This window comes from Phyllostomus discolor, chromosome 4, assembly GCF_004126475.2.
Source record: "Phyllostomus discolor isolate MPI-MPIP mPhyDis1 chromosome 4, mPhyDis1.pri.v3, whole genome shotgun sequence".
Taxonomy (NCBI): domain Eukaryota; kingdom Metazoa; phylum Chordata; class Mammalia; order Chiroptera; family Phyllostomidae; genus Phyllostomus; species Phyllostomus discolor.
In genome coordinates this window covers 145,464,059-145,475,777 of record NC_040906.2, presented here as the reverse complement: position 1 = coordinate 145,475,777, position 11,719 = coordinate 145,464,059, and the positions used below count along the sequence as shown (strand labels likewise).

Genomic DNA, 11,719 nt, shown 5'->3' with positions numbered 1-11,719 from the left:
ACCATCCCTAACTCCTTATTTTGTTGCTAAATGTATTCTTTGTACATGCTTATTGGCTGGAATACAGTATGAAAAAGTACAGTTACATAAAGGATTCTAGTTCATCTAGTCCTAGTCAATCTTGTTTTCAGTGCTGTGGAAGGCAGAGTCTCTTGGCACAGGGTTAAAATACAAGTTATCCTGTCTTCAGTAGAATGCCTCTCCTGAAGTTCTGCTGTTTTCTTTGTGCCTACTGGAACTGGATTGTATAGAAACACAAGAAAAGCATGTGAGTGTTTAGTGAAGTCCCTACCTTATTTCCTAGGTTGAGAAACTGTAATTGTTCTTACCAGTTGGGTCCTTAGCTTGCCCTCCTCACCCATGAGTGAGACCACAGACCTACAGAACTCTTTAGTGGCTCTCTTCAGGGTCTACTTCCTACTCTATTCCCAAGATCAGTTGACCTGACATCCTCTGGCCCTGCCTCTCTCACCATGCCCGGCCTCCCTGGAGTGATGCACTGGGTTGGATGCTTTTCTGGACCAGCCTTTCAGATCACTCTTGGCCTGAACTCTCTAGCCATTGGCAAATCACACCTCACCCTCACATCTGTCCCAGATTCCTGGAAACCCTGCTAGGTCTAGCAACTTTGGCTTACACAGTAACAGAGAGGTGAAGGCAATCATGTGAACTCAATTATGTGAATTCAGGAAGGGCATGGCCCTCAGGAAGGGCATAGAGTTTTTTGTTCCTAGGTCTAGGTATATAGTCAGGTCATTAAACAGTACTCTTCATTCTCACCATAGTTTACTTGCCCATTTCCCTATCATTGAACATTTTGGATATTTACAAATTTCATCTTATAGATAATAGTACAAATTTATTTGTCTATAAAGCCCTTTATAGTGTTGAATTATTATGACTTACTTACCTCAAATGGTGTGTCAGGAGTCCTGTGTATTTATTCTGATTCCTCGTCACTCAGATCCTTTCTAATGCACAAACTAAGATCTCTATTTTATATCTTTCCCACATTTGTTTTTACTCCATGACCATAATTAGATTCCTTATTATTTTTCTTTGAACTATTGCAATAGCCCCCATATAGTCTCTCTGTCTTAGGTTTCACAGTCTTCCAAAGCAGGTCATTTCTCCTCACAGAATACTTAACATCTCAAAGGACATGAGAGTCCTCATATCAAAATGACTAGCCTTGGTAATTCAGATCTCAGAACTAATGTCCCATAGTCTTTAACAAACACAATTCTTGTGCAATTGGCTGTTCTTTATTAACAACAGATGGCTGTTCTGTATGTTTATTTGTTTTGTTTGTTTTTCCGGTGCTTTCCCTCCTGGACAGTGTCACAGGCTGGAATCTAAGAATACTAAAGTACTTGTGATTCCTTATTTTGGTTTGTGCAGATGCATTCTGGGACATACCTGATTAACAGTATTCTCCTCCTATCAGGATAGGGTAACGAAGAATGCTCCTTTGGGGCAGGTCTTTTAAACTCTCAACTTCTGCTTAGGGCTGTGTGACTCCCAAAAGGACTTTAAAATAAGGGATTTGACTTCTCTCTTCTATGAGGATAAATTAATTCCATAGAATCATCTATGAATCAGAAAGTGAGTGTAATCTCATTTAACCTGGGACTGCACTAATCCAGCTAAATACAAAACATACTACAGGAGTTGATGAAGGCTCCAACCCATGGGGTCTGCGTGTTGTGTATGCGACAAGCAAATTCTCATGGACTGCAGAAGTCCTGTGGGGAAAAAGGGATGGCGTGGCCACTCTCTGAGTGAGAGAGGGCCCCAACCCCTGCCTGGACAGGCTTTTATTGCATTTCTGGGCACATTACATCAGGGATGGTCCTCATTTACTATGCACAGGTTCGCTTTAGGTAAGGTACCTTTTACAAATAACAAAGGAGAGGAAGTTGCTAATTACTACAAAGAAAAAGGACATTTGCAAATGCAAAGGAAAAAGCAGTTGAATTGGTTATACTAGTCCTAGGGAGGTTTAGTGTAGATTTTAGGAAGTTACTTTAAAGATATGCAGTAAACATTTGCTCTGTCAATTCAGGGTGAGGGCATTTTAGCAAAAGCATGCCTCATAGCAGTCCAGGTACAATGCCATCCTGATTCCCCACAGGGAAGCAGATCTGTGGGTTTGGCTTCCTGTGTGCCATCTCCTATCTGTTGGTTTTCTGATAGGGCTGGGCTACATTCGCCATGCCACACAGAATAGTTCCCTAGAGAGGGTCTTGGTGGAGGAGCATAATTATTACTATAGGCCTCAAAGTGGCCAGGTCCACTTTGTTCTTTCAATGCACTGTGACTCAGAACCTTGGAAAACCAACTGAGTTATGCATAAGCATTTGGATCTATGATATAGCTAAAAGACAAGTCAGATTCTCTGATTCGTACCATAAAATGTCAACCTTGCTTTCTATAAGCCTCGACTCTTTAGCATATGGAATTACTTGAAATCAACTACAGAAGTCTTTCTTCTGCATCCTTCTAGTGATTCTAATTTTGAATTTTTACCTTTCATATTCTGAAAAAATCCATTACCCAGAAGAGAAAATTGACATGGATTCTAGAACATACCACCCATGCACTTATCTTGACCCCATATTGAATCAGATTATCTGAGAATTATGACTTTAAGTCTCCAAATGAATGCTTTCAGAGATCTATAATTCAGCATTGTACCCTGGGCTTTTCAGAGAAAGAATGGCCATATGAATAGAAAGGAATCTGCACTGTTAATTAAATTGGTTCTGAAGAATAACACATCCCATTATAATCCTTCCTTCTGTGATGGTCTGCTTGGTATCACCTTGGTTCTCAGAGCCAGGGTAGCCTGGGCTTGAAGAATGGTATCACTGAGCACCATGGCTCCAAGCTGTGCCCCACACATCCCTGGGGCCTTCAAGCTGGAGTCTCCAGGAACCTGCTACTCATGGAGAGGACCCTTCAGAAAAGAAACCAGGCAACATGAGTGTGGACCCCATCCTACTTCAGTCAGAGCAGCTCTGCTCACACATGTTTTGTAGATGGTACCTCTTTCAATGATTTTCTTTAAGAAAAGGGTTTGATCATTACCATTACATTTGGAAATCACTGGTGTAGTAATTGAAAGACAGTGTGTCATGGCATCAGAGGTTCTGAGATTAGTTTTCAACTCCATTTCTTAGTAGCTCTGTGTCATTGCATGCAATCTACCCTCTCAACACCTTAGTTTCCCTATTTGTAAAATGGGAATATTAATAATACTTCCTCTTGAGAGGGTTTACAGAGGATTTAGTAAGATTCTGTAAGATAAAAAAAAATGCTCATTACATAGTTTGGTTTTCAACTTTTGGTGCCCATTTTGTGCCACTGGTAGAACCCAGGGCCCATCTGCACTGACCAAATTCTCAGGCTTGTGATTCTGCACGTAGTTTAGACACAATCTGCTGTGTAACTGATATTCCATAACTGCTCTCAAACTGAACTCTTGGCAAACTGTTTGCTTCCATTTATGAACAGTGAGCATAATATAACATATCAGTGTTTTCTAGTGTTTCATGTTCTTGCTCAAGTTCAAAATTTAGTTTTGGCCCTGGCTGGTGTGGCTCTGTGGGTTGACCACTGGCCTGCAAACTGAAAGTTCTCTGGTTTGATTCCCTGTCAGGGCACATGCCTAGGTTGCTGGCCAGCTCCCCCATTGGGGGTGAGCAAGAGGAAATTGATGTTTCACTCACACATTGATGTTTCTTTCTTTCTCCCTTCTCCTCTCTCTGAAAATAAATAAATAAAATCTTTTAAAACAATTTAGTTTTGCACTCAATTGCAGTAGGTTTCCTTAGTTTAGATTCTCTGGTATTAGTGTTTACTACCAGGTTTGTTATGTAGCACGTTTAGAAACCTCAACTTTTTTATTTTTTGGCTTTGTGGTTTTACTGTATCTTCATTTTTCACTGTGGGCCACCTCAGAAATAATTTTGGAAATATTTAGTACATAAATAATTTTAACAAGTAAATATAGCTACATTTATAACAAATTTTTATCTGTGATATTGCAAAATAGGCACACTAAATATTTGACATAATAAAAGAAGGGGAAGGTGAAGAGGAAGGCACAGGCCTCTGAGTTTCTTCCCTTTAAACGAGGCTTCCCAGGGACCCCCTATCAACCTTCTCTTACATCCCCTTGCACAGAACCGTGTCGCATGGATCTTTAGCGACAAGAGAAGTTGCACACTATTGTGGGTGTGTGCGTGTTTAGTCTGGACACATTGTTTCCCCCAAACAATTAGTGAGCAAAATAGATGGGTGGTGGGTATAAGTGTCTGACCACAGTGAGAGTGCTTTGCCCCCTAGAGTGTGGAAGCAAGATAGCATGGACACCAGGAGCCTCTGACTTCTGTTCTTCAACCTCTGGGGTTGCTCTGTAACTTAATTTTTTGCTGTGTTTTAGCACTTCTTTTATTACCTTGACTTCATAAATGGAATGACCAGACAACGTTTCTATTTCAAGCCATATCCCCTTTCCTGTAAGAGGTGGTTACTCAATTCACATTGAAATTCTCAAAGTGAGATGATGTGGGAGAGCAATATCAGTTTACATTTTGTGTTTTATTATTTCACAAAATTCACTTTTCCCTTTAATAAAATAAATTTATTTTAAGTAACAATGGAACAGTTGATTCATAAAGCTGTACTAAACACTGTTTAGTTGTGAGGCTTAAGTGCCAGGTAGCACAGGCTGGAGTGAATTTTGCTCAGTGACTGTGGTATTTTCACATGGACAGCTTAGCCCGAAAGCAGATGAATTGCTCCATCTCCTAACTCCAAGCTAAGCTGCCCAATGCCATGAGCCTGAAGAAGTTTAGGCACCATTAGTAAGAGAAAATCCTACCTGAAGCCCAAGTCTTACACTTCCTTCCTGCTTCCTCCTTCTGCCCTAACGCTCACTTCATCTTTTAGCCTTGACTGAAGAAGTTGCCAAGTTAAGTACCCCAGAAAAAGGAATCTGAGGGAGTTTGCGGGGTGGATGAGAAATGAAATAAGGAAAGAGGATCATGTTCAGCATCTGTGCTCTGCAAAGTGGGAGAAGGCCGGTCAGAAACCACAGTGGCTGACTTCATAGTGACCTCTGCCTCAAAACCTGCAATAAGGGAAAAACTCTTGTCTGAACCACAGTCATCCACCCCCTTCAAATTGTGACGTGTTATTTTTAGTTTAACCACAGTCTTTGTGGCCTTGGTTTCCCAAAGTTATTTCTAGCTCTAACTGATAGTGTTTATGGTTAGAAAAATCAGACTTACTCTATCTTCACTGATTTTCCTTCAGATATCATTATAGGATTAACAGTGAATTCCTCTAAAAAAATTACACCTACAAGAGAAAAGGGGGAAAAAAAAAGAAAGAATCGCATAACAGTTCTGCAGATGACAAGGGGCCACATACTAAACCTGATAAGCTCAGGGGAAGCCTGCAGGACAGGCCTTACAAACCCAGAGACCTCAAGTAACCACATAGGATGTTCAGAAATTAAAACCTTCTAACTAAAAGCAGTTCATGGAGGGTAGTCATGTCCTAGGGCAGTATTTTTCCCTTTCAAAGGTCAACCTTCACCTTAACTGAGCCTGTCTGGTCTTTTTGCACCTAAGATAACCTACCTGATAACATGCCTTTAAAATAACAAAGTAATTTCCCTTTTTCTGGATCCCTCAAAGCACAACCAAAGGGGAGACCACAAATCCCCCCATTATTATCATTCTTATTATGTTAATTGCTGTTCACTATCCTGTACCCATCTACTAAAATAGTATGTCTACTCATTTTACTTTTTATCCAGTCCCAGAGGTACTACCCCTCAGCTTTGCTTTCCCCCTTGTCCCCGATCTGTCACCAATGACTATCATACAACCCCCTTATGTCTGTCTTGCCTTTTGATTCTAATGTTTTGATTCTCAGCTTTTACCACTAAAATAAGTGGTAAAATTGCCATTTTCTGGACCACCTCCCAATCCATTGAGGTTTTGCTTCCTGGCAATTGTCGTCAGTTTGGCTCAAATAAACTCATAAAAATTCTCTATGGGTGTGAACGTTTCTTACATTTACAGCTCTATTCTAGATACCTTACTCTGGGAAATTTTAATTCTAATTTAGAATGCAATAGTCTGACTCCTGTACTCTATGAAAAAAAAAATCAGTTGTTTGATATGAAGTTAATTAGAATTTGAAAACTAGAAAGAGTATATATTTTCATATGAGGTCAACTTCAACGGGGTATTAATGTCAAATAAGTCATTAAAAATGATTTTCTGTCCATAGTTTATGTTGAAACCTGAGCAGGTGGTAAATGAAATCAAAGTGGAGGACAGTTCCACTTGGTATCTTTTCTGAGCATCCTGTTCACTCACTCACATGTTTCATTCCACCCCCATTCTTGAGTATCAGCCTTTAAGGTGACAGTCCCTTTGCCGGTTCTTCTAGAATTCTGAGAGGGAAGGCGGAGCACCTCAGGGGCATAGTGTCCATTTTCATTGCTACAGAGTGGCTGAGGGCAGCGGCGGGGTGGCCTGAGGTCTTCTTCACGAGTTCAGCACATCATGTCCATGTCACTTCTGCTCAGTGTCAATTCACATGGATGTTATATTTTGTCTTCTTTCTGAAGACTGCTGCCAGGTTCCATGAAACTCAAAGTGAGGAAAGTGCAGAAAACCACACTTTATCACTGCTCCAAACTTTCACGTTTTATCATTAAATAATGTTTTCCTTCGCCATGTGAATTTTACATGTCACTCCAAGAATGTCTGGCCCTCAAACCAGCAAAACAAAGTCTTCCTGTTATTTCATTAAAAAAAAATACAGTATGGAGAGTGGGAGTGTTCAGCTCTCGTGAATGGTTTTGCTTAATATTTCTGAGTTGGTGGCATTATTGGTTTGCCCATCAATGACTTAAGTGCTAGCATTTTGCTGTAAACATTTTAACTTTGGAAATGGGCAGCACAGGACATAAACTCATATGAACAATTTACGTAAGTGGTTATAGAGCGAATGTTGGCAAAATGCAGCCCATGGGACCAAATCTAGCTTGTCACCTGTTTTTGTAAACTAAGCTAAGTTCTCAAGCTAAGAACGGTTCCTACTTTAAAAAAAAAATGTGCAGGACATTCATCAGGGAGTGCTATTGGGCTGTCAGAGGGATAAGCAGGAAACAGGATTGGGGGGGCAGGTGGGGGAGGAGCTGAGCTCAGCAACCTCAGCTGACCCCAGGGGGAGCTCTGGAGCTGGGACCTTCCTTCAGAGTTGTCAGGGATGAGTGGCTGTGAACATGAGTTATTCCTGGATGGAGGTGTAATTTTGAGCAAGACAGCTTTCTTAGCTAAAGCAATTCTCATAGAGAGGTGAGTGAAGAGGATTAACGTTCTCAGCAACTGGCAGAACAAGTCCTTCTCTCCTGAAGAAGCTCTAGATTGGTTTGTGCTTCCTCAGGATTAGGCCCACCCCACTTTTGGTCCCTTTTTTCTAAGCTTTGCCTGGGTTCCTGGGTTTCATGACATGGAGGAGCACAGAAAGAAGAAACCAGGGAAGAAAGCTCCTTAGAAGAAAAGGAAAGGACATTGCTCTGTGAGAACTAGAGTTAAATCTAAGTTACTCACCCCAAATCCACTCAGCATAGGGACCTCCCAAGAGAGAAAAAAAGAAGTAATAAAAAGTGAAATTATCAATCGCAAGAGTGGAAGAATCAAAAAGAAAACAGACCCTCAGAGGACACAGGGTAGGTCCCACATGCTTCTCTGGTCATGTTAAGTGTTCCACTCGCTGCATAAGGGCTCTGTTGCTGCCTGACCCTGTAACCCAGTGGATAGAGGAACACAGACACAAAGAAGCGGAAGTCTTGAGCTCTTTTTTGAAGATGGCCACTATTTTCTCCCCTGTAACACCAAATCTCTTTGACTGACTTCTGTCCCAAATCTCTTTTCCATAAGGATAACTCATGTTAATCTCCTGTATAACTCACTTCAGATTTCATCTCATCTAGTAAGTTATCAAGATCAAGGTTACTCTTACACAAATATTGACCCACTGGCACCCCCATCTGCCCTCTGTGATGTTAGTTTACAATGGTGGAAAGAGAACAGACTCTGTGGGGGCTGTGTTATCTCGCCTTCAGTGATTGTGTGTTGTGTTTGATAAACAGTCAGTAAACAGTACAAGTCTGACTGATAGAAAGGTGAGCAACTCGTTGATGTCACATGAAGAGAGTGATCCATAAAAGGGGACCAGGGATCTTGATTCCAAATATTCCTCAATACCACTTATTATTATTATTATTATTATTATTATTATTATTAGTTTCTTCATTCTTTTATCTTTTTAAAGTCTAAAGCATCCCCTTACTGGGACAAAATTGTCAACATCAGTTTTAATTAGAAAACTTGTATTATAGTGCTTATGTTTCCATGTATTTTTTAGTATGTAAAGCCTAACATGTTTACAGTAGTTCTGATCAACCTGTTTTTTCCTGAAGACATGACTGCATCTGAATGGATAAGGAGATAAAAATAAAAGGGGGTTGATTTGAAAGCTTTATGTTGGGAACCACCCTGACCAGTTTCAGAAGCTGTAATCCCCCCATGGCTAAGGCTGAGTGAGAGACCTTGGGACGATAAGCCACTAAGGAGACAAAGCTTATTTCTCTAGCAGGAGCACGCCTCTGCCCCTTTTACTTCACCCTGTTTGGCCCCCGGTGCGTAAGATTCTTCAAGGGAGGGATGATCTAAGACAGGCACGATCATGGGGGACCCCAGGGAAGGACTTGAGGAGCTATAGCAAAAGGGGGTGATGGATCCTCGCCCCTCGGCTTTGACATAGACTGAGTCCTCATTCTGTCTGCAAGAAGTCTCCTAATCTCTTGGCTGCCTTACTTCCCTTGCCTGACTTAAGCCTGAAACAATGACAGAGGGTGGTGCAGCCCTGTGCCAGAAAGGGCTGGTTCCCTGGGGCAATCTGGTCTAAGAAAGAATGCATAAGATCCTGTGAAATCTGCTTTGCTAAGAATGCTCTCAGTTTTCTGATAAAGGTCTGAGCAGGATATGAGTTTGTTTCCCAAAGATTTATAGCTCTTTAGCTAGCAGAATAAGCACTCAGAGTTCTTTGTATGTTATCTATTGTTTGATCTTTACTGCCTGACAATGATCAATGATGAACTTTACCTGTATTCCTGTGCAAATTAAACCCAATAAAAGTCCATTGAGGAAAAGGGTCTTGGCCCTTCTCCTTTGAGAGATGGGTTACCTTTCCTCCCCAAGCAGATCATGTCTTGGTAGACTGATCTGCTTGGTAGACTTATTCTCATCTGTGGTGGCAGGGGGTGGGGGTGGGGGCCCTACAGGTAGAGCTCCCACACAGCTTTATACTTATAGCTGCTCTGTAAAGGCAATTACTCCTCTTCTTTTAAAAGTATATTTTATTGATTTTGTTGTTACAGTTTCAATTTTCCCCCTTTGCTCCCCTCTGCCCAGTACCCCCTTCCCTCCAACAATCCCCTCTTAGTTCCTGTCCCTGGGTCCTGCATGTAAATTCTTTGGATTATCCCTTTCTTATACTATTCTTAACATCTGCCTATCTATTTTGTTCCTGCCAATTATGCTTAATCCATGCACCATTTCCCCTCCTTCTCCCCCTTCCACCTCCCAGTTGATAACCCTCCAAATGATCTCCTATGGTATCTGTGATTCTGTTCCTGTTCTGGTTGTTTACTTAGTTTTTGTTTTTTAGATTTAGTTGTTGACTGTTGTGATTTTATTGTCATTTTAATGTTCATAGTTCTGATCTTTTTTTTCTTAAATAAGTCCCTTTACCATTACATGTCATAATGGCTTGGTGATGATAAATTCCTTTAGCTTTACCTTGCCTAGGAAGAACTTTATCTGTATTTCCACTATAAATGATAGCTTTGCTGGATAGAGTAAATCTTGGTTGTAGGTCCTTGCTTTTCATCACTTTGAATACTTCTTGCCAGTCCCTTTTTGCCTGCATAGTTTCTTTTGAGAAGTCAGCTGACAGTCTTATGGGAACTCTTTTGTAAGTAACTCTCTCCTTTTCTCTTGCTGCTTTTTTAAAAAAATTTATTTATTTATTTTTTTAGAGAAGGAAGGGAGGGAGAGAGAGAGAGAGAGAGAAACATCAATGTGCGGTTGCTGGGGGCCATGGCCTGAAACCTAGGCATGTGCCCTGACTGGGAATCGAACTTGCAATGCCTGTTCACAGCCTGCACTCAATCCACTGAGCTACGCCAGCCAGGGCTCTCTTGCTGCCCTTAAGATTCTCTCTTTATCTTTAACCTTTGGCATTTTAATTATGATGTATCTTGGTGTGGTCCTCTTTGGATACAACTTGTTTGGGATTCTCTGTGCTTCCTGGACTTATACGTCTATTTCCTTCACCAAATTAGGGAAGTTTTCTTTCATTATTTTTTCAAATAAGTTTTTAATTTCTTGCTCATCCTCTTCTCCTTCTGTCACCCCTATGATTCAGATGTTGATATGTTTAAAGTTGCCCTGGGTGTTGCTACGCCTCTCCTCATTTTTTTGAATTCTTGTTTCTTCTTCCCGTTCTGGTTGAATGTTTATTTTTTCCTTATATTCCAAATCATTGATTTGAATCCTGGCTTCCTTTCCTTCATTGTTGGTTCCCTATTGGTTTTTCTTTCTTTTTATTTCTCCCCTAGAATGAATATCTTTATTACAGGAGTCTAGTTTTGTTGTTGTTGTTGTTTTGTTTTTTTAACATGAAAGAAAGAAAGGAAGGAGGAGGATTTATTTGCCTTTCCAGGCCTTAATTTTCCTCAGATAGAACTCCAGCTCCTTGCCTTCTATCATGTAGCCATCTGCTCGACCACATTGGCCTGGTCTTGAAGCGATGCATGCAAGAAGCTTGCCCTGCTGGAACTGCTCCTCCAGAAGGTTGCTGATTTGGGCATTCTTTTTCCTTTCATCGTATTTCTTCTGAATTCTGTTTGATCATTTTTTGTTTAAAATCTCTTCCTCTTCAGGAGTCAGCTTGGTGCAGCTCAGGGGCAGTGCGTAGTGGGATTGGTATTACTGTTGGTGTGGTGTGCTGTCAATGAGCACAATGCAGTTCTTTACTAGGGTCTTGGTTTGGACCAGTTTGTTGTTGGATGCATTGTATACAACATCAACAATCCTTGTTTTATGAGTACAACACTCTGAGCCACAGGAGAAGCTGCCAATATCCAGCCTCAAGGCTCGGGACTTCTTGTTGCCTCCTCACACATGAACTGTGTGATGCGTTGGGGGCCAACCTTAGTGTTGGCAGCAGGGCACCCCAGCACATATTTTAACTTCTTGTGGAAGGGCTTCCTCTTGCCCCTGGTCTTGCGGTGCTTGTGCCAGTTGTCCTGAGACATGCCCATGGCTTAGCACTGGCTGGAAAGAAAAAAAAGCCTCGTGGATTTTTCTTTATTTCACTTAGTATAACCTTTATTTCTTCCTTGAGTATGGTTGTCACCATACTCATTGAGTTCTGTGAGCATTCTGATCACCAGTGTTTTGAACTCTGCATCTGATTGGTTGGCTGTCTCCATTTCATTTTGTTCTTTTTCTGGAGTTTTGTTCTGTTCTTTCATTTGGGCCATATTTCTTTGCCTCCACAATTTGGCAGCCTCTCTGTGTTTGTTTCCATGTATTAGGTAGAGTTGGTTTTACTCCCTGTC

The 11,719-nt window shown here is 41.1% G+C and overlaps 1 pseudogene; it reads right to left on the bottom strand.

Moving 5' to 3' along the window:
* Positions 1-10,790: 10,790 nt before the first annotated feature.
* On the bottom strand, positions 10,791-11,446 carry LOC114495295 (annotated as a pseudogene).
* Positions 11,447-11,719: the final 273 nt, after the last annotated feature.